General features: G+C 45.1%; 1 protein-coding gene across 3 annotated transcripts in view; it reads right to left on the minus strand.

The window, feature by feature from the left end:
• Window positions 1-23,470, minus strand: part of LOC308576628 (ephrin type-B receptor 5) — a 160,928-nt gene that overhangs the window by 127,945 nt on the left and 9,513 nt on the right. Inside the window, exon 4 of one of the 3 annotated variants that reach the window (XM_081176259.1) lies at window positions 18,490-18,554. The gene's annotated coding sequence lies outside the window, so the exon portion shown is untranslated. Of the gene's footprint in view, window positions 1-10,187; window positions 10,334-11,368; window positions 11,737-18,489; window positions 18,555-23,470 lie in introns of those variants that run through there. The other 2 variants (XM_081176258.1, XM_081176260.1) reach the window with 2 other exon arrangements.

A 23,470-nucleotide genomic window follows, 5' to 3' on the forward strand; every position in this document is an offset into this window, starting at 1 on the left:
CTCCCAACAGGATTTTTTGACATGCCATAATAAAATATGAATCAGCAGCATTTTGAGTTGTAGGTGGGGGAAAGCGTTTGCCATCTATTCCTCTGGAGCGAACAGAAGCCCCACTCACACCTAACCACTAGCAACATGGGAGCCAGTTTTCTTGTGGCGAGAGCTTGTACCAATGGCCGTTGAGAAGCTGAAAACAATAACCACTTGGACGGAGTTAATCACATGAAGTCCTCCCCACCCAATCAGGAAGAAGGCAACCAAGGCCCCTCCCACTGACAGGGTGGATACTTCCCCACCACCACTGAAGATAAATAGTGTGGGTTTTGTTTTTCAAAAAAATGTAAATCAGCTCATTTTTATATTTAATTGATTTTTAGCAGCAGCCTCATTTTTATTATTGGGTTAAATAAAATTTAAGACAGTCTCCACACAAAAAATAAACATAGCATTGAGCTTATAGCGTCATTTTACATAATCTTACAACATCAATTGTCAATCTAGGCTCTCCACAGATATGTTTGTGAAACTGGTGGGAGAAATTTGCTATCTACTTCCATTGCATATGAAAAGAAGGGGGACCAGGTCGCATTAAAGGTTTCTCTCTTTGTAACACCTTTTGCAACTCTTCTAGGCCCAGTTAGCCATTCTGAAATAGCCCAGGTATTGTTGAACTAGCTCAGCCTGGGATTTCCAAAAAATACGCTACCACCAAACGTGCAGCCACCAGTAGAAAGATTACGTTTCTGTGTTGAATAGTAAGATCAGAATTTAGGTTTAATGAGAGCAGGACCAAAGTTGGATTTGGTGAGAGAGGTTGTTTTAACAATTTTGGAAATAATATCAAAGACCCTTTTCCAGAATATGTGGGTGATTTTACATTCCCGCCAAGCATGAAAATATGTTTCAATATTCCCACATCACCTCCAACAGCAGCCTCGTGTTTTTTTTAAAAAAAAGAGATAGAGAGCACAAACTCTGCTAAATTAATTGTGGTCATCTATTAAATGCTAAGTTTTCAGGTGGCTTTTCTATGTAAAAGGACCACGGAAAAATATAGCCAACTTTCGTGAAGAGCATTATGAGTGACACAATAGCCACATTACTATTGAACATTAAGCTAGACTTTCTGACTTGGGGCGGTTTACCGAGAACAAGCCGTGTGCTGCTTCATGCTGCCCCAATGGCTCCCACTTTCACTCCTTCCCTGAGACAAGCTAGATAAACAAATCAGGAAGCCTTCACTTTGTGTTACATCACAAACCTCAGGCCGTGGTTTGTTGCTCCCTGACATGCCAAGATCAACAAAGCAACAACAGAACATCATGGCTTCTAAGGGAGAGACAGACAAACCATGATCCCAGGTTTGGACATAACATACAGGCAAGGCTTTCTATTCTCCCTCATGACCAGTAAATCACAGGAGTGGCATATTGTGTTTATTATTTTGGACTTCCTACTGGAGTAGCAAGTCATCATAAGTCCTAGATTTTAGGAGGATCCCCAAATCTTACCAGCATCATCAACTGAGCCTGTAAGGTTTTTATGCTCTTATTTTATAGCCTCCAAGTACTCAAATTAGGAGCATTTTTAATGACAGCTTAAATACTCACTTTCCATCCCATGGAGAAACGCTGTTTTGTCCAGTAGTTAATACCATCTCACTTTTGGAATGTTCTGGATATTTGTTACAGCCATAATTCTATGGAGGTTTATTTGGAAGCAAGTCCCATTTTGCTCAATGGGACCTGTCCAAATTTACGCACAGAACTCGTGCATAAATTTATGCCTTACTTGTCTAACAAGTTGCATGTATACAGAGAGAGCCAAAAAGAAGCAATCTCTTGCCGCTACGCAGATCTAAATCTGGAGTCCAAAAAGCACAACAGCCACATTGTCAAAGGTTCTGGATTATGCTCCTCAGATGTACAAAGTTTTTGTGTAGTTACATTTGTTAAAACAATCAGTTAGCACACATACTTGCCCAGGAAATGTATGGATTTCAAAATGGTACAGTTTAAAACTATGGTTTAATTTTTTTCTTTTCGTGTGCATGCAGTTTAAAGCAATGGCTTTAGAACAGTCTTGATTTTAAGTCAACCTGCCCTGCCCAAAAGCTTCTGGTATTCAGACTGTGACTGTAGCATCTCACCTGGTAAACTGACCAGGCTGTAAGCCAAGCCAACTGCTTGCTGATAAATCGGAGATTATCCACTGACATGTCCTCAGAGGTTTTCCATGATGTTCTGAAGTCTCTCTGCAGCCCTTGGAAAGTGACTCTCGAATAAATACTAAGTAAAAGTTTTTAAAGTTTTGATTCACGCAGAAGTGAAGGGGTTTAGTGATGGGAGTTCTGCATGACTAGAAGCATCTAGAGAAGCAAGGTCCGCAATATCACTGTGGGAAATCTAATGCAGGGGCAATGGTTTTACTGCTTGCTCTAGGTGAGCTCATTTGCCTCCAAATAGGCTCTGCTCCTGTGTTTGTTAAGAAAAACAATTTTTACCAACCCAACCCAAATCATAATTCTTCTCTCACAGTTACTGTTATGGAACAAACCCTGTCATACTGTATACCTGGAATTTTCACCACCTGAGAAATTGGGGGCTCTTGACAAAATGTTTCTGTTCTTCACCCACCTTCCCTTTAACCATTTATAAGTTCACTGATCAAATTTAAATACATCTGAACGGCCTTTCTGGGAGTGGCCTGGGAACACCCAACTCTGTAAGAGTGCTAAGGCAAAACAGGTAGGGATCTACAATGTGCCTGATTCAAAGGCCAGCTGGAGCTCATTGAAAGCTGCTATTAGCTATCTAAAAGGAGAGAGAGAGAGAGGCAATAAAACCTGGTGTGAGTTAATTTAACACTCCACTCCAACACCTTTCTTTTCCTCCATAACACATCAGAACCAAAACCGCGTCACGCTATGAAACATCCCCTTGATCTGCATCCGAACCTTCCATCGCCAACCAGACCCAAAGCAATTCTGTTGATTAAAATCCCCCCCAACCACCAATTAATCAACCCAAACGATAGTTGATTAAGTCGCCCACAAAATCGTGCAGCCCTAACATGAATATGTGTACAACCACCCCACTTCTTTAAGTGGAGCTTGAAAGTAACAGCCTTGAGGAACGGGAGTGAACCAGACAGCCTTAGCAGTGCATTAATTGCCACAGGATGGGATTTCTGCTCAGAGAGGTGGGGAAGAGATGACAAAGGTATTGTACCAAGGGCAGCGCATGTTCAGAAGCGACTGTCACTTAGGGGGAACAAGAGGAGGCAAGGAGGGCAGTGGGGAAGGTGTAATGAGCAGGTGCGGAATAAAGGACGTGTCAGAGCAATCTTGCCCTGAATCAACGCTGTGTGACCTTCCCAGATGGGGAGCACACGGAGAAGGGGGGGACAGGAGAGGATGTGAAAAGCCATAGGAGGTTAACAAGCTACAGGCAAGCGAGTTCCCCAGACAAAGAGGCACATGTCTTGTTAGAGAGGGGGCCAGTTTATTGCAGCGGCCGGTGCACACTAAAGGGAACCAACCTCTGCACTAGAGTGTGTAAAGGGGTAAGCAGGTGTCCCTTTTGGAATAGTAAGCAGCCCTCAGACAAAACCATTTACACCTTGCTAATTAGCAAGGCTTCATTCACAGCTCAATGCAAGAGAGGCGCCCAGTTGTCCAAGGAGCAGCTCACACAATCGGCAGAATCAAGTGGCAAAGTCCCTTTTTTTAGGACCCTTTGCAGGATGGGAAGGTGCTTCCCCACCAACAAGCTACTCTTTATGTGCATAGAATTCCGCCCCTCTCCCGATATTCGAGACACAGGAGCTTCTGGGAGGCAGCACGATACGAAAATGAAACTTGTCGTTTAATCTGGGGACTCGTCTTTTAATAAGCGAATGTTTCAAACCACAAGCCTATTTCACACTGCTGAAAATTAAATAGGCTTTTTTAAAAAAATGCCACTGATACTTTTGCTATTGACTTATTAATTGCTTTCCAAACCACTGTCGCAAGGCAAGTTACCAGACCCTCCAAGTGTCCCTATTTTCCAGGGACAGTCCTAGATTTACAGCAGACATCCCGGTTTCTGATTTGATCCCAGAATGTCCCGCTTTTCCTTAGGACGTCCCTATTTTCATTGAAGAAATGGTTGGAAGGTATGGAGTTATCCGACCCCTGAGCCATCTGAAGTGCTTTCATGTTTAATTATGTTTTTATATATGTTGGAAGCCACCTAGAGTGGCTGGGGCAACCCAGTGAGAAGGGAAGCGTATAAATAGTATTACTATTGTTGTTATTTTCATTGCTGAAATGTTGGAGAGCATGAGTTAAACATAGAGTAATTAAAAACGGTTAAAAACACGAACACAAGTAAGTAGATGCTCATGGCAAAAAAAATTAAAACCACATTTATGCAGCTGAGAAAGCCTGTCGGAACAAAAATGTCTTCAGTTGTTTCTGGAAAGTGGACCACACCTGTCATATCTCAAAAGGAATGTGATTCCACAGAACAGGGGCAGTCGCACTAAAAGTCCTACTCCACATTACTACAGAGCAGGCTTCTGAGATCAAAGGAGTCATAGAATCATAGAACTGTAAAGTTGGAAGGGATCCCCCAAGGTCATCTAGTCTAACCCCCAACAATGCAGGAATCTCAGCTGAGGCACCCATGACAGATGGCCATCCAACCTCTGCTTAAAAACCTCCAAGGAAGGAGAGTCCACCACCTCCTGAGGGAGACCGTTCCATTGTCGAACAGATCTTACTTGTGGCCAAGTAAGATTGTCTTCCATGAACATGGTCTTAACAGTGTGTCTGTAAGTGACTGTGGAGGCCAATTCTGGATCCACACATCCTTCCACATAGGTCCCACATAGGGGACATAGGTTTCCGGGCGGAAGATGATCACAGTGAGGGTTTGCCAAACGTGCCTTCCTTTTGGCACGTTTCTCCCTTTCGTCCTGAGTTCGAACATCTTCAAAGTCCATGACACCTTTGGTAAAGGCTGTTCTCCAATTGGGACACTCGCAGGCCTGATCTTCGAGTTTCTTGAAGCGCTGTAATATTGATGTTAAAACTTCACAGGTCTCTTGCAATGATGGCAGTCCTGTGTTTGGGATGCTCATTATCTGTGTTATCCAATGTTCCGTATAATCCATGTTCCAAAGTTCAATTGTCTTTTACGACTGATGGGTGGTGACCCCACTGGGCACGGTAATCCAGTCAGGGGGAAAACAGAGGAAGTCTACATTTAGGGAACCATTTCTAGCCCCTCCCCCTTTTCGGGGTGAGCAGAGTGGATCCTAAATAGGACTGCTCAGTCATGGGTACAGCTGCGAGCTACTCAACTGCCTCATTCCTTGAGTCAGATCTACTGAATCTGTATCCACCGCCCATGTGTCAGTTCATGACTAAGGGCTTCCAGATTTCACAGTCCTGCCCCCATTACCATTTGCCTATCGCCATGGGACTTTTGGGGGTTGGGTTTGAGATGGGTTTTTGGAAGACGCCTGTATGTGAATTTGTTTTATATGTGTAGATCAGTGCACGCTGACCAGCACACAGTCTTTGCAGTAAGGCTCTATTCCGATGGCATGAGTATCATGATGACCGGTAGATTCTTATCTGCTGCAGCCTTCATCTGCCTTCACAGTCGTTGTAACATACCGCTTGTTATCTTCCACCTGTTCTGCCATTGAGGACTTCTTGGATCATTCTTTGTCTAGCTCTTCCCCTTTGACCTTACCACCTTGGGTGACCCTGCTGGGAGTATGAGGCTCTTGACGACTTCGCTCATAGGGCTCATAGGAACATGCAAGCCCACTCACCACGACAAGGTGATGATCCAGCACATGGGATGGGAAATTATAGGCTTGGTGCCTTAATTTTTATCTCTGAGGTTATACTAATAAGCAGTAAAACAACCATATATATGATACAGGATAATTACTAGGAATCACCATAGGTTTTCATGAGGAACAAATTATGCCAAAGCCACCCAAATTCCCCCTTTTGATGGTTGCAAAGTAACACCCAAAGCTTAGTAAATAACCAATCCCAGTAATTAAAGAGATTAGTAGATAATGCATCTCTGGTCCAGTTCTCACATTACACCCTCCACGTGGCAATGGATGGAAACATCGCTGCATGACCTCAGCTCCATGTGGAGACCATCATCAGGGTGGTATATATGCAGAAATGCAAATTTTGAATTTGGTGCACATGATTCTGTTTCCTGGATGGAGCAAGCTTCTAGCCCCTAATTAAAAGATACGCTTGATAGTGACTGGGCTAAGACCAGAGGAGAGGGCTTCAGTATGTGCACCTTGCCCTATGGTTAGCAGAAGCAAACATAAACACAGTTCAAATAGTAAAAATTACAAATGAATTAGTGAGGAGAAGCTATGTGACTTTGCATTAATTTAATAAGGTCACAGAATTCAGTCTCCCTCCCCCTTTGGCAAAGAATTCCCATTGTCTGGGTGCAGAATTTCATTACTTTTAAAGCACAGACAATCCTGCCCGTTACATGCAAGACTCACCCACCATGAGGGTCACCCATCACTTGGAAAGCTTGCACGGCAGTGCTGAACGTGGCAGGCGGGGGTATGGAGCTTGGCAAAGTGATCTACACACCGGAAGGGGCTCCCAAAAATCAAGGCCATCACATAGAGCCAATGACACATGGAAGCGATTCTAGAACTTTCACAGAAATCTGTCCTGGAGTCATGCCTGGTTCAGTTTTGAACAGCAAGTATGCTCTGATTCTATAAACCTCCCGTAAGTGCAGTTAAATTGCAACTGAGCTTAAGAAATTGGTTCACTGGACTGAACAATAAATCTGAATGGCTGACAGGTAACCAGTGAGTCAAGGCAAGGCAATTACACCAGGCACCTGGTGACCCATTCAAATATTTTATCATGATGTGAGTTAAATTGCACCCACTTTCATTCACAAAAAAGAAAGAAAAATGTCTCCATAGTTGCATGCAAGAGAGAGATTTCATCAGTGCAGCACCCCAGCCAAAAAACTACTCAGATCACACATGAAAGGAGTCAGTACGTAGCAGCAGAATTTACTTCTGGCTTCTGGTTCACATGTCTAGATTGTGCCCTGCAGATGTTGTTGGTTTATAATTTCCATCATCCATGGGGCTGATGGGAACTGGAGTCCAAACTTCCAGAAGGCACCAATATGGCTAACCCTGGTGTACAGAAAAGACGGTTTCTCCTCCCCAACTGTACACAAGCTTGAGGGGGATTTACCAGAAGAATCTGGGGATAGAAGCACTGTGAGAAATAGGATGCTAAAGGTAAAGGGTAAAGGGACCCCTGACCACTAGGTCCAGTCGTGACCGACTCTGGGGTCATGGCGCTCAACTCGCTTTATTGGCCGAGGGAGCTGGCGTTTGTCCGCAGACAGCTTCCGGGTCATGTGGCCAGCATTAGTGAGATATCTAGCTAGGCACTAGTAACAAGGAAAGGGTTACAATGGTTTGCATGCAGGAGACTGAAGTATGGTTCCATTGCAAAGAAGCAGTTCATCCTCCTGCCACACACGATAGCAGAAGCCCTGAATGAAAGACGCAGGGAGTGACAACATCGCTCCAACTTGGCAGCAAGACTGAGCTCAGCTGGAGTACTATGTCTGGCAGAGGCCCGTGATTTAAGGAGCACTGTTAAATACAACTCGGTTCAAGAGAAAGATCTAATCCATATGGCACAATCCCTACAAGGAAGTTCTCTTGCACAAGCCCCACTGGAATGAGACAGGAGGTACGCAAGCACACAGGAATGCTCTTGCCCAACTCCTGTTCACTGTTTCTTGCACAAGTCTTATTCCCCTTACCCAGTGGACTGCACCCCTGTTCATTATTGGGAGACAAGTTCTGTTCCGTTAAAAAGGAAGCTTGCACAAGAAAACGTCCAGGTGAGTTGCGCTCCCCAGGCTCACTTGGTTCTTCCAGCTCAGGTACCAAAAAATACTGCGCTGTCACTTGCTGGTGCTTGGATCCTCATACAAACATAAGAACAGCCTGCCGGATGAGACCAATAGCTTATCTAAGTCCAGCATCCAGCGGCCAACGAGATGGCTGTGGGAAACCCACAAACAGCATTCAACCACAAGAGCACTCTTCCCTCTTGTGGTTTCCAGCAACTGGTATTCAGAAGCATTGGAGGCAGAAGATTAGCCATCATGGCTATGTGGAGGCAGAACACAGCCATCGATAACCCTCTCCTCCATCAGCAGTGTTTGAAATTAGCCAGGCGCCAGGTGCATTTTGGCTATTGACCACTTTCGACCAAGTAAAGATGTCTGGGCACCAGGATGGAGGTAAATGCCTGCAGATCACTGGATCTGGACTGTTTTCACACACTAATACCCCAACCTGTAGAATTCTATCAGTTATATTTCATCTGCACCATCAGAATGAATTTCAGGAGCCAAAATGCTCTTTCTGTGCGGTCTGAGCAGGAGCAGTCACCATTAAGAAAAAGAGGTTGGAATAGGCCAATATATATATGTGGACTGTCCCTAGATAAGGTAACTGTTCTTTAAGTTCTCAAAGCTCTTCACCTAGCTCAAGGTTGTCATCTGAACTAACCAGATGTTTAACTGAGAATCAATCACAGTCAGTCCATCATTTGAAAAATAAGACTTGAGAGCCGTCTTGCCCCAAAACGGCAACTAGACATTATGTTTTGGCAACTGGAACCTTGGTTTAAGGAGCCATTTGGTGCCTAGCTTATATATCTGAGTTTCTAACACTGCCTCCATAAAATTGTCTAATCCATCTTTTAATGCCATCACTGTCACCTGAGTGAGGGAGTTCCATAGTGTAATAGTAGATATTTTTTAAAAATACAAACAAATTGAGCTAATTCAGACAAGGGAGAGAGGGAAAGCAAGAAGTAAAAACTGATATTATGAAAACCAAATCTTTTTTTCTTTTTCTTTTCTTTTTTTCTTTTTTCTTTTTTCTTTTTTTTTTTTTTTGAAGGGAAGAAAATTAAGAGAGGACATGAGAGCCATTTTCAAACATCTAAAAAGCTGCCAAAAAAACCAGGAGAACAATTGCCTCCAAGGCCCACTGATGGAAAGACAAGAAGTAACTTGTTCCAAGTTGCAGTCCTCAGATTAAAGCTGGGCAACAGGAAGAAAAACTGGTACCTTTAACAGCTGGGCAATGGAACAAGCTGCTGAAGAAAGTTGCCCAGTCGTGTCTGCCTCGGTTTGATGGGAGGAATTTTCGTAAGAGACACGAAGAACATCTACCTAAAGGGACGGTTTTAAGTCAATAGTCAGCCAAATTAGATTAATCTCAACAATGCATTCCAACTCTTGTAATTTCCCCAATTCTATGCACTAAGATCCAAAGACAGGGGGATTTTGCAGATGGAACAGTACAGCTAAGCCTCTGAATGGCAAGCGCGAATTGGCTGTCTTGCACAGAGGAGAGATGAGGAATGGAGCAGGGCATGTAATTGTATGTTCTGCACTGCTGCATTTCAGGCTGCAATCTTACGCACACAGGCCTAGTTCACACAAACAGATTAGGTTGTTAAGCGGTTCCCAGACTGTATAAATTATGCAAATTCAAAGAGTTGGAAATGGGGGGGGGGAGGGAGAGGAAGAGAAAGAGGCATCGCTTCCCACGCTGTACATATAATTTATTTTGTCCCCCCATTACCTTTGGCTCAAACAGACTTTGCAGGGTTCTGAAACAATACTAAAACCCGTTTCCTGCTGCTGAAAGTGGGATATGCCTGTATGCAACACAAGCCATCATCTCTCTTCAAACCACCTTCTACTCTCCAGATTAATATTCCATCTTGTCTACCTGGTGTTATACCCGACACTTCCTGCAAAAAGCTCAAAGCAGCTGACATATGGTTCCGAGAGTCTTCCACTGACAGGTCCAGACCCTCTAAGCTTCAGCAGTAGACAAGGAAAACTGTTCAAAGCTGGAGCACAGCAAATCTCTCACGACGAAGAACAACAATGCTCTGGGATAAGTACTGTATTTTGCAATCTGCAATCCCAACACTGAGAACTGCGTGCCGAGACCAGACAAAGGATGTAACGGCTTTATTTCTTCCAATTCTCAGCTGAGTGGTGAGAGAAGGACTCCAACAGCCGCCAAAGTCCTGACCAAAAAAAGCATAGTAGGAAATCCAACTTTACCTTGGACTAACAAGTCCACATCTGTGCGGATTCCACTGAATTGGAAAAACCGTAGCGAAAGGAAAATTAAACCATTCCTTGCCCAGAGCCCCACATACTTAAGAGAAACGTCCTGGACCAGCCCAGCCAAGGGGAGCAGATTAGCTGAAACTGAAGAGAGCTTTTGACAAGTTTCATGTTTTGACTCGTGTTTCTAGAGGGGTTGTTCTTTCTGTCAGGCTGGGCAGAACCGCCAAGGCAAAGAGGGAAGGGGGAATTCCAGCAAGCTGCAGTTGCAAGTAACCCAGTTTCCTATATCCATTTGCTTTCTGTGTGTGTGTGTGTCAGCAGAAGAGGAATTGCAAGGAAAAGCAGTAATGATGGGGGGGGCGTGGGGGGGGGCTGGAGAGAGAATAGTCTCCTCTTCTCAATACAGGTGCACTTGTGGGTAGCCTGTATGCAAGCTAGCAAAAACCCAGTGCATGTGCGAATGTCCTTCCTCTCCAAGAGTTTAAGGGCAATTGCATCTTAATTTATTAATTCTTTTTAAAGTGTGCAGCCTTACATTTCCCACGAAGAGCCAAGGCGAGGTGGCAGACTTGTCGCAAACCCTCCCATTCTCCTGCAGCCCTTAATGTACAAAGGGCAGTCTGCAAAGAGCCTTCCTTACCGGTACCTCTAAGCCTCCACTGCTTTCCCAGTTCCTTCCCAAGGCCCTTCTGTAAGGGAAACTAAATCTTCTGCCTTGCACACAAAGGAATACGCATGTTTAAACTATTCAATATTTATCCAAGAGGGTGCAATTTCCACTCCACCTACAGATTTACTGTTTGGGGGGCTGGGGGAGGGAAGGCTCAACAGATGCTCTTCATAAAGCTTTCTAGCTACAGAAATGCACCCGGCAACAATAAGCAAACCCAGCAGAAAAAAGGGGTTGCTGCCTGTGTGTTGTGTGTGTGAAGCAGCCACTAGCCAGCTGTGCGGCGGTTTGAAATTATGACCTGATTTTTCAATTATGCCTCCACTCCTCCTTTATCCATCTGACACAAGAAAGGGGGGAGATCTGCAGGAAGGGAAGGGAAGGGGGGCAGGACACCAGCGGTGGGCCTAAGCCCTAGTGACACACTTCCAGTTTCTCTAAGACAGGGAAACCCAGCAGTTTGCCATGCACCTCTGCCCAGGAAGAAAAATAAAGGACCAACCTGGCTGGCGCTCTCAGAACGAGGACGCATTGAGTTGTGATGCTGATAAGATCCGGGAAAGGCTCTCCTTCGGTTGCTTTCCTCTTCTTTCTTTCTTTTTGCAGTTCCAAGACCGATGTAGTTATTTGTTTATTTCCCGCGGGATCCCCGGGAAGGGCTCCATGTCCATTCAGCGCAGCCTTTGCACGGACGCTCCTCTTTCAGCAAGCATACCAGCCCGGGCAGCCTGTTGTCTGCGCTCCAGAAGCAGGCAGACCTCGGGGAGAGTTTGCATAGCTCCCCTTCCTCTCTTCCCGGGAAGGTCTTCTCTTCTCCTTCCGCCTCCTTCTCGGGATCTTGCAGCTACGATCCTTTTTCTTCCAAAAAAGCGCCGTGCCTTTTTTTTTTTTTTTTTTTACTAAGAGATCTCCTCTTTGCAAAAGCAGGTCTCTTGCGCGCTTCTTCTTGGGACTTCTCGCGCGCGCGCTCCCTTGCAAAAAAAAAGAGCCCTCGCGCAGCAGATCGGAGCTGGGTTGGGGGGCGGGTAGGCAAGGGAAAAGGGGGGGGGCTCGCTTCTCCTCCGCAGCCTGTCTTGTGGGGGGAGCTGCAGGCTCCGTGCTTGATCGCCGCCTCCTCCCTCCCCCTCCCTCCCCAGCGCCCCACTCCAAGCAGACACCGGCGAGGGCAGCTGCTGTATTTCCCCCTCGCTTTGCACCGGCTCCGGCGGCCCCAAGCAGAGCAGCCGCGCGTACGGGAGGCGGAGCTGCACGCCGAGGCCCTGCCTTCCCCCGCTCCCCGCCAGCAGTGGGCTTAGGGGGACTCCAGAGATCATCCAGCCCACCCCTCCCGCTGGAGAAAAACGCTCCTTGCGCCGAAGCTCGCCAGTGCGGAAGAGAGAGGTGCTGGGGCTTAAACCTGCCCGGGAGAAAAGGACACGCCACCCATCAGAACATGCTGCACTTTAGCCCGGCATCGAAACGTTTTTTTTTCTCTCTCTCTCTCAGCCACAATACATTCCTAGTCTTGCAGTGTAGTCGTGGTCTGCCTTACAGAGGCTCTGCAGATAGAAAAAGCTTTGAACATCTGTACACTGGTTATTATTAATAGTTCGGTGGGGAGGCAAAACACCTTCTGCCCATGCCCAGAGACAATCTCTTTAGTTTCATCTTTCAGACATTTTGTAAAAAACTGTTAGGGGATTCCTCACGTGACTTTAACCCAAGTTAGCTGTGTCGTATATTGAATGTTGACATATTACCACAACCTTGGTAAAGTTTCCAGATTTGAAATACCAGAGGAAGAGGAAGATAGCATTGCAATTTAATTTAAAAGCTGCCATGGGGCAAAGCGGTGGGGGGCAATTTCCCCTCCCCAAATCAATCAATAAAAATACTTAACTAAAAGTAGAAATTGTGGAAAGATTTTGACAGATTTTCTGAGCACTTGGGATCAAAAGAAAGTAATTTAATACAATTGTTGTTGAGACATTTTGTTTGGAATCTGCTAGACTGAACCAGACAGAGGATGATGACCCCCCCCCCCCCCCAGAAATCCTGACTACCTGCCTCCCCCCCCCCCCCACAACATAAATCCTGGCTACGCCCATGAAGCTGCCATTTCTTTCTGGAAGAAAAGCAGCCATTAATATTTTGCCATTTATTCCATAATTCTGAAACACACCAGAAGCAAAATCGCCTGAAAATATGAATTTGCAACTAATTCAATTTGCATAGCTAAAGCATCTATGGATTAAACCCTGTGTTAGGGAGAAGGGATTGTGTGAGTTTTTCCTTTTCTGAGCCGTGATCAGACACCTCAAGCATACCTTTATGCACCACTGCAGAAGTTTTGCCTAAAAGGCAAGTAAAAACAGACCAGGCTCCTGAACCACTAAATATCTGGGTAGAAGTGGCAATTCCAGCATTTGCATGATGACAAGGTGTACTTGCTGAAATTATATCTTCTACACTGCTAACAGTGGTGAAGGAGCCTTGTCCTCTTTTGCACCTGGCAACCCTACTGATATTCCTCACACAAGAAAATCAAAACTGCAACTTCATTAAAAAGGTACTTTTCCATGCAACTTAGAAGCCAGATGCTTTTTTTCATTTTCAATCCACAAATCAGCACGTTGCCCAGTGTATCAAACACAGATCGTTAAACTTTTCTCAGAATACGTCAACTGAAGAGTCTCATGTGCTATAATTGCTAGATCCTGTTTGGAAAAACCAAAAATGGGAAGGGAGACATGACATTCTGCTTGCCAGTGCACAAAAGACAAACATACATAAGGAAATGTGCAAAGGAAGAAAACAGCTGGCAGAAGAGTTGCAGAGGAAGAAACATGGAGAAAGATTTAAATACACACATTCACCCTAGGGCAGCTCTGCTCCAAATTACCACCATCCCTACCAGCCAAGAGGTTTGTCCTCAAGTCTAACAAAAGCAGCCATATGGGTTTTGTTATATGCGTTTTAAGTCCATGCAGAGCATATGCTCCAGGATTAGCTACCAATTGGTTCTACTGCAGCAAGGTGTACACGTAGTGAGAAAACAGGCAGATGGAGGGGCTTGACAACCTGGGAAGGCAGCCCATCTAGGAGAAGGAAAACTCTGGTCCTAAACTTCTGCTGCTGCCTTGTGGGATTTCTTCGGGAGAAGGAACAGCCAAGGAGTAAATCCTATACAAATCCAGATTGGACCTAAGATGGTTGGATGGTGCTTTGTACGCCTCCTTCCGGCACTCCTGCAGCCCAGCTGCTGCCAACTCTGTTTTCCTGCTTTCCTTTGTACCATGTCAGCAAGGCCAAGAGGGAGGTCTTGTCGTCTGAGCAGCCCAGGACCTCCATACACACTGCCAAGGCTTGTACCCTATTGGAGGTCACTTTAGTGCTGCTCAGTGGTTTGAGTTCGCCCTCAGAGTCACACTCCATTGCCTCTCGAGACAGGCGGATGCCAACAACTTATTAAATAGGGACTGCAAGGAGGATGTTGCATAAGGGATTGCATAAGTACGTTTCCCAGTACGTTTCCGAGCACAATTCAAAGTGTTGGTCCTGACCTTTTAGCCCTAAGAGGTCCAGTATACCTGAAGGAGCGTCTCCAGCTCCATCGTTCAGCCCGGACACTGAGGTCCAGCACCGAGGGCCTTCTGGCAGTTCCCTCACTGCGAGAAGCCAAGTTACAGGGAACCAGGCAGAGGGCCTTCTCGGTGGTGGCGCCCGCCCTGTGGAACGCCCTCCCACCAGATGTCAAAGAGAAAAATAACTACCAAACTTTTAGAAGACATCTAAAGGCAGCCCTGTTTAGGGAAGCTTTTAATGTTTAATAGGTTATTGTATTTTAGTGTTTTGTTGGAAGCCTCCCAGAGTGGCTGGGGGGACCCAGCCAGATGGGCGGGGTATGAATAATAAATTGTTGTTGTTGTTGTTATTTAAGGGGTGCCCAACAATGGAACGAGGAAGCTAGAGAGGCAGTAATGACCAATGGGTGTCGCACAGCAGCTACAGCCAGCAATTTTACTTTTATACATTCCAGCTTTCCTCAAAGCGTCTTCCCCCATTTATTCCTCACAACGAAGGAGAGAGAGTGATTAGGCCAAGGCCACCCTGTGAGCTCACAAGTGGCTGCAGCTAGAGGGGGTTAGGCAATCTTCAGCCCTCAACGCTGTGCACAACTTTAAAGCACATTTGTCACGGATTTTGTTACCTCTGATAATTCTGGACACTGTAACCCCTCACATAGAGACAATTCCCAGAAACTGCTAACAAACTACAGTGCCCAGAATTCTTTGAGGGAGCAAACTCCGTGACAAATGTGCTTTAGAAGTATAGTCACACAGGTGGCAATGGGGGGCGGGGACTGAAAAGGAAAGGGTGGCAGAAAGGGGGAAAGGGGGTGCACCCTTTGGCTCTGGTCTCACCCACCTCCACCCATCAATGGCATGCGGCCTCTGACAGATTAGCCTTGAGGGAATACAGGGGGGAAAAGAAAGACCATTCCCTTGTTCTGCAAGAAAACCCACAAACCTGACCAGGGCATTGAGTCAGAAACATAGTGCCCCCTGCCTCTGCACTGCAACTCAGTAAAGCCATCCCAAGGCAACTCCTTGTTCTCAAGGCAATAGAGGGTATTTTAGTCCAGTCTAGCCCAGGGTACCTTCAAGATTCCAGTGCACCGTACAAAAGTGTAAAAGCAATTCCGATAGCATTACCGTAACTTAAAATATATTTAAACAAACAACAAAATATAGAGCAGGCTAAAACTAAAGGATTAAAAAGAGCTCTGGCTAAGTAGTATGTGGTTAGAATGTTATGTTGTTGTTTAGTCGTTTAGTCGTGTCCGACTCTTCGTGACCCCATGGACCAGAGGACACCAGGCACTCCTGTCTTCCACTGCCTCCCAGAGTTTGGTCAAACTCATGCTGGTTGCTTCGAGAACACTGTCCAACCATCTCATCCTCTGTCGTCCCCTTCTCCTTGTGCCCTCCATCTTTCCCAACATCAGGGTCTTTTCCAGAGAGTCTTCTCTTCTCATGAGGTGGCCAAAGTCTTGGAGCCTCAGCTTCACGATCTGTCCTTCCAGTGAGCACTCAGGGCTGATTTCCTTAAGAATGGATAGGTTGGATCTTCTTGCAGTCCATGGGACTCTCAAGAGTCTCCTCCAGCTCCAGAATTCAAAAGCATCAATTCTTCGGTCATCAGCCTTCTTTATGGTCCAGCTCTCACTTCCATACATCACTACTGGGAAAACCATGGCTTTAACTATACGTACCTTTGTTGGCAAGGTGATGTCTCTGCTTTTTAATGTTAAGGTGATGTTTTAATGTTAAGGTGATGTCTCTGCTTTTTAGAATGTTAAGACTAGTACAAATTCCTACGCAGCACGAAGTTCATTGGGTGAACTTGAACCAGCCATTATCTCTCAGCCTAGACTACCTTGCAGGGTTGTAAGCAATGCCAGAAGTCACCATGAACGTCTCCCTTGTTCTCTTATAATGGTAATGGCACCCACCTGAGAGGTGCTGGAACTGAGTGCCAGCGAGTTCCAGCTGAAATAAAGTCCTAGTTGTTAGGACAATAAAATGGGGAGGCGGATAACCATTCTTTCAATCCTTCAAGGAAAGGTGGGATATAAATATAATGAGAAATAAACAATGCCAGTGCAAATATAAGTGTCTTAACCCGGCACCCAAAAAAGTGTGATGTGCAGTATTGTAGACATATCCAGATCCCAGTGCCACAAGCAGAATTTAAGAAACAAAGTCTACATAGGCCAGGAAGATGATATTTAAAAAGAATACAGGTGAATCTTCAAGTCAGTTCGGCTAATTTTGTTCCCACCAGCTCCAATTGGACAAAGCTGATTTAAAATCTAAGTACTGTATACAAAGAGCACTTGTTTTCCGGATCTGGTGGAAGTTCATTGAAATTAAGAGTTGTCAAATCCCAGTACTGTATTTCTTTGAAAAGCCCCCAGACTGAAGCTTGCGAGCTCCTGCGCTTCTGGGAGAACCACATCAAGCACCGACTCAGATTAATTTGTGTCTTTTGCAATTGGTTGTTTTGACATTCGCAGAACAGAGGCCAAAGTAGCACAGCATGGCAGAAGGTATAGCTACTTAAATAAGGGAGGGTGGCAGAGAAAATGTGACATTGATTGTCTAAGAGAAATATGTTGAGAGTCCCTTTTCGATCCCGGTGCATGGAACTCCCCCAGAGTAATCAACATTTGGAATTAGACTGTGAGAATTTTGCTTTACAAGACTCTGTTTCAAAAGAACCAGTGGAAGATACAAATAGCAACTTCACACGATTATATACATGAGATACAATCCACCAGGACTTTCTTTTGCACGAGCTGCTGTGCCATCAAAAGGAGCTGCCCAATAGTTTGTGGTGGTATCAACAAGCAGAAGGAACATTTGGGGTGAACTTGGCCGCTAGCTGATGGGTGTCCCGTACAAGGTTTTCCAAATAAGGGTCCAATTCATCTAGTGCTTTAGGTATATTTCAGAGTTAAGATACGACTTGCAAAACAGTTCTGCTACTACAAGGCTGAATCTACACAGATATAAAAAAGAAAACACTGTGAAAATGCTTTTTTTAAAAAAAAGTTTTAAAATATATATGGAATTTCCCATTAGCTCATCAGCACCACCTAGTGTCTCATTTGTACAATGCAATTAAAACACACTTAAAATGTTATATTTGCAGCTATATAGCTGAGTCTTAGGTCTGCATGTCTATACACGGATGGACCCACCCTGAGAAGCAGAACCAAGCTGTACAGAAACATCAAATGCCGCTACCATTCTTGGAGTGTGCCGTGTATAATAGTGAATTATATTTGAACAATCCACACGCATCAAGCTCTTTTGCCTAACAAAAAAGCTAACATATCTGGGGAAAGGCTTCTGGCCAGCTGCCTCTCAGTTGTGCTGGTTTTCAACACGTGGGGAAGTTTTCTTCCAAACATGGGCAAGCATTGGGACCGTGTGAAGCTGAACAATCCCAGGTGAACTGTATCACTTTTTCTATCTGAAAGTCTAGCTCCATTACCAGAGATAGTGAGGACCAGATGCGCTAGCTGGAGAACTTCACTACAGAGGGTTGCCCTCCAGCACAGGACCAAGATGCTGATATATGTGAGAGTGTTTTGTTTTTGTATTTAAATGGGTGGACAAGTCTGGTGTAGGTCTCTGTAGCACTTCATATATTACAGAGGAGGAAGAAACATGCATTTCTGCAATGGGTTAAACATGACTCTTAACACACTCTAAATATTTATTTGGGATCTGTGACCAGCTGTAGCTTCTGGGCATTGTTTTTATTGAGTGCAAATAGTATGATTGACCCACAGTGCAGAGGCAGGGATCTGTCTTTTCTGTAACATGTAAAGCATTTGTCAGGCATTTTCACACCCAACACAAGAAGGCAGAGTGACATCAGTCCCAACACATTTTAAACACAGCAAATGTAATAAAATGGAGGCCGGAAGCAACAGTTTGAAGCAACTGCTTCATGTCACTTGATATTAATGCCAGCTCTGCAACAGACACGCACATATGCCACTTAGAGATTTTTAAATATTAAGTTTAGACAGCGCTATTTTTCTAGCTAAAAAGAAGTGCTGAAACTCACTGTGAACACCTCCCTCGTTCTTTTATCATGGCAATGGCGTCCACCTGAGTTCCGGCGAGTTCTGGCTGAAGAAAAAGAAAAAAGCCCTGAATTTGGAAATGTTTTTGAATAAATAAAATAAAATGTTGACGGTTTAACAGCTGCCTCCACAACCCAATCTAGGTCTTAACACTAGTTGCAGGTAGCCCAGCTTGTAAAAATCCCAACAAAGCCCTTAATATCTCCGTCTCTCTGTCATTGTCTCTGTCTTTCTCATACACAAACACACAAGTACAAATCTGCCTCTTCTTCCCTGATAGGAAGAAAGTACAACTGCACACCTGCTCACATTCCCCTCTCACTATCCTGCATTTCACATTCCCTACTCCCCATGAGACTTTTGCAGGGCATTTCAAGTTATGCATACAAAAGAAGATGCTATATAATCGCAATAATATTTTTTTCTATGTGGTGGGGTCTGTAAGTTTCCACAGAACTGAATGTAAACCGGGGGGGGGGGATCTGCCAACTCTTTTACTATTACCAATTTTAATTTAAACAACCACCTAAGGTTCAAGATCAGTTTGATTACAATAAGATAGGATATCCATATTCAAATACAGTGGTATTTGTTGACGGTTTAACAGCTGCCCGTTCGCAACATGAAAAGAACGCAACCAGTCGACTACATGGAATTGGCAGAAATGACTGGCAGAATCCGAGACCAGGGAGAAGAGTTGGTGAAAGAAGACTGGAAGAAATTTAAAGACTATTTACAGAAATATTGTAAAATGAATGAATGTTAGAAGGATGTTGGATAGAAACTAAGGGGTTTCCAGCTGTAATGCTTTAGGAGATACGAAAAAAAGGTTTACAAATGGGTAAAAGCTTAATGGTAAGGATTTGCTGAACTAACAAATTGAAGTGGAATACAAAGAAGGGAGGTATGAGGAGGTCTGGGGAAATAAGTGTAAGGAAGATATGTTATGGAAAATTATTTGTTTTTAATTGTTTTTATGTTGTATTTTGTATTTTTTTTTAATTTTTCATTTTCATTGTTATATTTTAAAAACTTTAATATCTTCTGGAGAAAAAAAAAGAATGCAACCAGCAGCGGCACATCTGCGCATACGCGGGTTGCTATTCACCGCTTTTGCGCATGCGTGCGATGTCATTTTGCGCTTCTGTGCATGCGCGAACGGCGAAACCCGGAAGTAACCCTTTCCAGTACTTCTGGGTCGCCGCAGGACGTAACCTGAAAGAACGTAACATGAAGCAGACGTAACATGAGGTGTGACTGTAGGTGTGACTGTATCTCAAGGGCTGCCACATGGAAGAGGGAACAAGCTCGTTTTCTCCTACTCTGGAGAGTAGGCCTCGAACCAACGGCTTCAAGCTACAAGAAAGGAGATTCCGACTAAACATCAGGAAGAACTTTTTGTTTGGCGGTGGAAGAGACTCTCTCGGGAGGTGGTGGACTCTCGGATGGCCATCTGTCATGGATGCTTTAGTTGAGATTCCCGCATTGCAGGGGGTTGGACTAGATGACCCTTGGGTCCCTTCCAACTCTATGATTCTATGACTATAGCAGATACTTTGAAGCTGGGCACCAGGCTGTGCCCCCTTGACCTGTCCTCCAGATGGCCACGTTCCATGCACTAGCCAATCAACCTGGTTCTGCCCAGTTCTGGCACACACCCCTCTGGCATTTTTGCTAAACCCCAGGTTGGCAACCCTAACGTAAGTACTGCAGATTCCAAAGGCTTCCGCAGCAGGCCCAGACACTTAATCCCCCCTCGGTGGGGTTTTCAGCCACAGCCATTTATACTATAAACTCCCTGCACACCGCCCTCGCGGCTGGATAGCCTGACACATATTAAACAGGGTCTGATTCTGACAGCTGCTTCACACAAAAGGAACCGGGCGAGTTCTTTGTAATTAAAAAAAATAGAGCTGTAGGCATTCAGGCCTTCTCAGGATCAGTGCTTTGATTCAATATGTGTAGTAAATTTCTTCACGTCTCATTCCCCCTTTTCTGCTCCATCTTTTTGCTACAAAGAGGAGCAGCTGACCCATACAGAGGAGCAGCCGTGGGGCTTCACCACTCTGCACCAGGGGTAGGGAAATGGGATGTGGATGCATCGCTCAGAATGGCTAGGGCAACGTTCCCCCCTTTCTGTGGAAATGGAGCGGCCCGTGGTCCCCCCTCTGCCCTCCCTCTGCTCAGAATGAAAGCAAAGGCTGAAAGACCCACTGCTTTGAATGAAGTTTGGGCAAAGTTCCTGTAGCCACAGATGTACACATACGCAGCAGCAAGCAAGAGCCAGACCCGCTGCCTCAAATCCCTGTGCTATCAGGGCAGGAGATGCGGGGAAGGGGAGGGGGAGGGGGGCTCCCTCATATGGATTTTGTTTCAAGGCTCTGCTGAATGTCTCCATTTATTCTGCCACAGGATTTTGCTGCGCACGCATTTTTAATGAGGGCTTTTGCTGCCGCTGCTGCAAACTTGCAAGAGCATCCTACTGAAAACAAAAGTTCAGATGGGAATACAAAGCAGCAGCTCCCAAAACACTGCCAGCACCACCACGTGCACAATAGGCTCATATAATCGCAATTTTCCAGTCCCCCCCCCCTTCAGACAGAGAAAGTCCTGCTTTTCAGGTTCCTGCCCCTCACGAAATCCCCATTCCTGTTTTGCCATTTGGATGAAGCATGGGCCTGCTTTGAAATTTCTTCTTTTTGTGAGCTCTAAAATCTTCCCCCCGCCCAGGTTTCAGCATTTTCCCCTTCCGTCTCTATAATTTAGTTGGGTCAGGGTGGGGTTCCTGCGTATGTATGTAAATGCATGCACAGGGGCACAAAACGCACCGTTCCCCTTGCAGCTCGTCCCTTCAGGTGGTAGCTGTGGCTGAAGGTGTTCAAAGTTACAGGAGGCTTTTCCTTAATATGCCAGATTCACTGAAGGATTTAAGACTCTATTAAGTGCAACATGTTTGTGTGTTGTGGCCTGGAGGGGTGGGATAGAAAAATACCGTATTTTTTGCTCCATAAGACTCACTTTTTCCCTCGTAAAAAGTAAGGGGAAATTTGTGTGCGTCTTATGGAGCGAATGCAGGCTGCGCAGCTATCCCAGGAGCCAGAACAGCAAGAAGGATTGCTGCTTTCACTGCACAGCGATCCTTCTTGCTGTTCTGGATTCTGAGATTCAGAATATTTTTTTTCTTGTTTTCCACCTCCAAAAACTAGGTGTGTCTTGTGGTCTGCACACCCTGCTTCAGAAGCCAGCAACAGACAGAGTTTTGTGGAGCAACACAACGCAACCTATAGCTGATGGAGGAGAGCGTGTGCCCGGGATGGTTGTGAAAGTACACAAGCGCGTCTCTCTCTCTCTCTTTGTCGCCTGAGAAATGGTGGACGGTGTGAGCTTGCACAGGCCTATTTTTGCTTCGGAGCAGAGCAATTGGGGGGGGCAGGGAACGAACCTCTGAGCTGGCAAAGTCAGGCCTGTGGTGTTGAGATACATAAAGAAACGAAAGATGGAGAATTCAAACTAAAACGCACAAAGAATCATATGCACCAGGCACTCCAGAAAAGCCCTCAGATATGTGCATTGTCAAGTCTGTGTATACAAAGTACGGGGGGGGGGGAGAGAGAAGGGTGAATTTTTTTGAAAACAAAAGGCAGAATGAAAAGCATAATCCATGTGATAAATCCCCTTTTCTGTGGGGAACATGTCAGGTCCTGAGGAGAGAAAGGCCTGGAATGTGCAGGGCAGACCACACAAACCAAGGAGACAAAACCACCCATGAGGGCGAAGGGAAGGAGGGGCGAGCCAGACAAGAGGAATGGCGCTGAAAGGGAAAGAATGAACAAGATAGGCACAAAAGAGGCTGAATGGCACAAAGGTGCAGGGAGAGGGAACAAGAGCAGCATGCAGAGAGGGACAAGGCTGGGAGGAGATGGGTGGCTCTGCAGAAGAGGTGGGAATGGAAACAGGTAGCAAAGCGGCGAACACTGGCAGGGGATAAGGAGAAGAATGGGAACCAAACATAACATGCTCCAGACAGTCCCCAAAACATAACAGCCAAGCCTTTCCAGCAAGTCTGACTTAACACTGGGAGTTCTGCAGCACTAGACACAAATTCTACCAAATGTCTGTGGCTCGCAAAGTTTGAATGTACTCGTTGCTATTCAGAGCTGCCTGCCTCTATCCCACAATTCCATGACAGGGCAGAAAATGTGATTGGTTTTTGCCATTTTTTGGCAAGATAATTTGATAGGATACACAGAGCTAGCATATATGACAGCAGGGGAGGGGGGGAAGAAACCAAGACGAGACTCAAGATGAGTGGAAATACTTGGGAGAGTATTTAAGGAGATTTGTTGTTGTTGTTTAGTCGTTTAGTTGTGTCCAACTCTTCGTGATATAATATTTAAATTAGGAACAACAGTGTGAGCAGCAGTTACTAACAATAAGGGATATATATGTAGGGTGAAATAGGATGGAAGAAAAGGATATACAGCAAAATAAGGTTGCCATGGAATGGGAAGTTCTGAGGGAAGTGATTTATTGCAGAAAATGTATGATGTATATTCAAAATATGAAAAATGTAAAAAAAAATTAAATAAAATGTGATGTGTTTGGTAATTGTCACATAATCTGGTAGCGAAAAAACCCAAAACCACTTCTTCTTTTTTTAAGGTAGGCATGGGGGTCTAGCTCTTATAGCAAATGCTGACCTGAAAGATGTGATGGGAAAACTCTTTTGGTGATTCAGTAGCACGCTTTACAAAGCTATTTCCCATGGGAAAATAGCGAACTTCCCCCTCAAGTCTGAATATATAACCTGCATATTAATTAAACTGGGATTGTTACAGGATCCAGACGCCTGCCTTTCCCTTCTTCCAGACTTGCCTGGTGATTGTGGCAGTGGCATCCCAGCAGAGGTGGATTTTAGGGGGCACAACCACTTCTCCCACAGTGGGTGCTGAGCCAAGATGG

Source organism: Podarcis bocagei (assembly GCF_964188305.1).
Source record: "Podarcis bocagei genome assembly, chromosome: 17".
In the NCBI taxonomy this organism is placed as follows: Eukaryota; Metazoa; Chordata; class Lepidosauria; order Squamata; family Lacertidae; genus Podarcis; species Podarcis bocagei.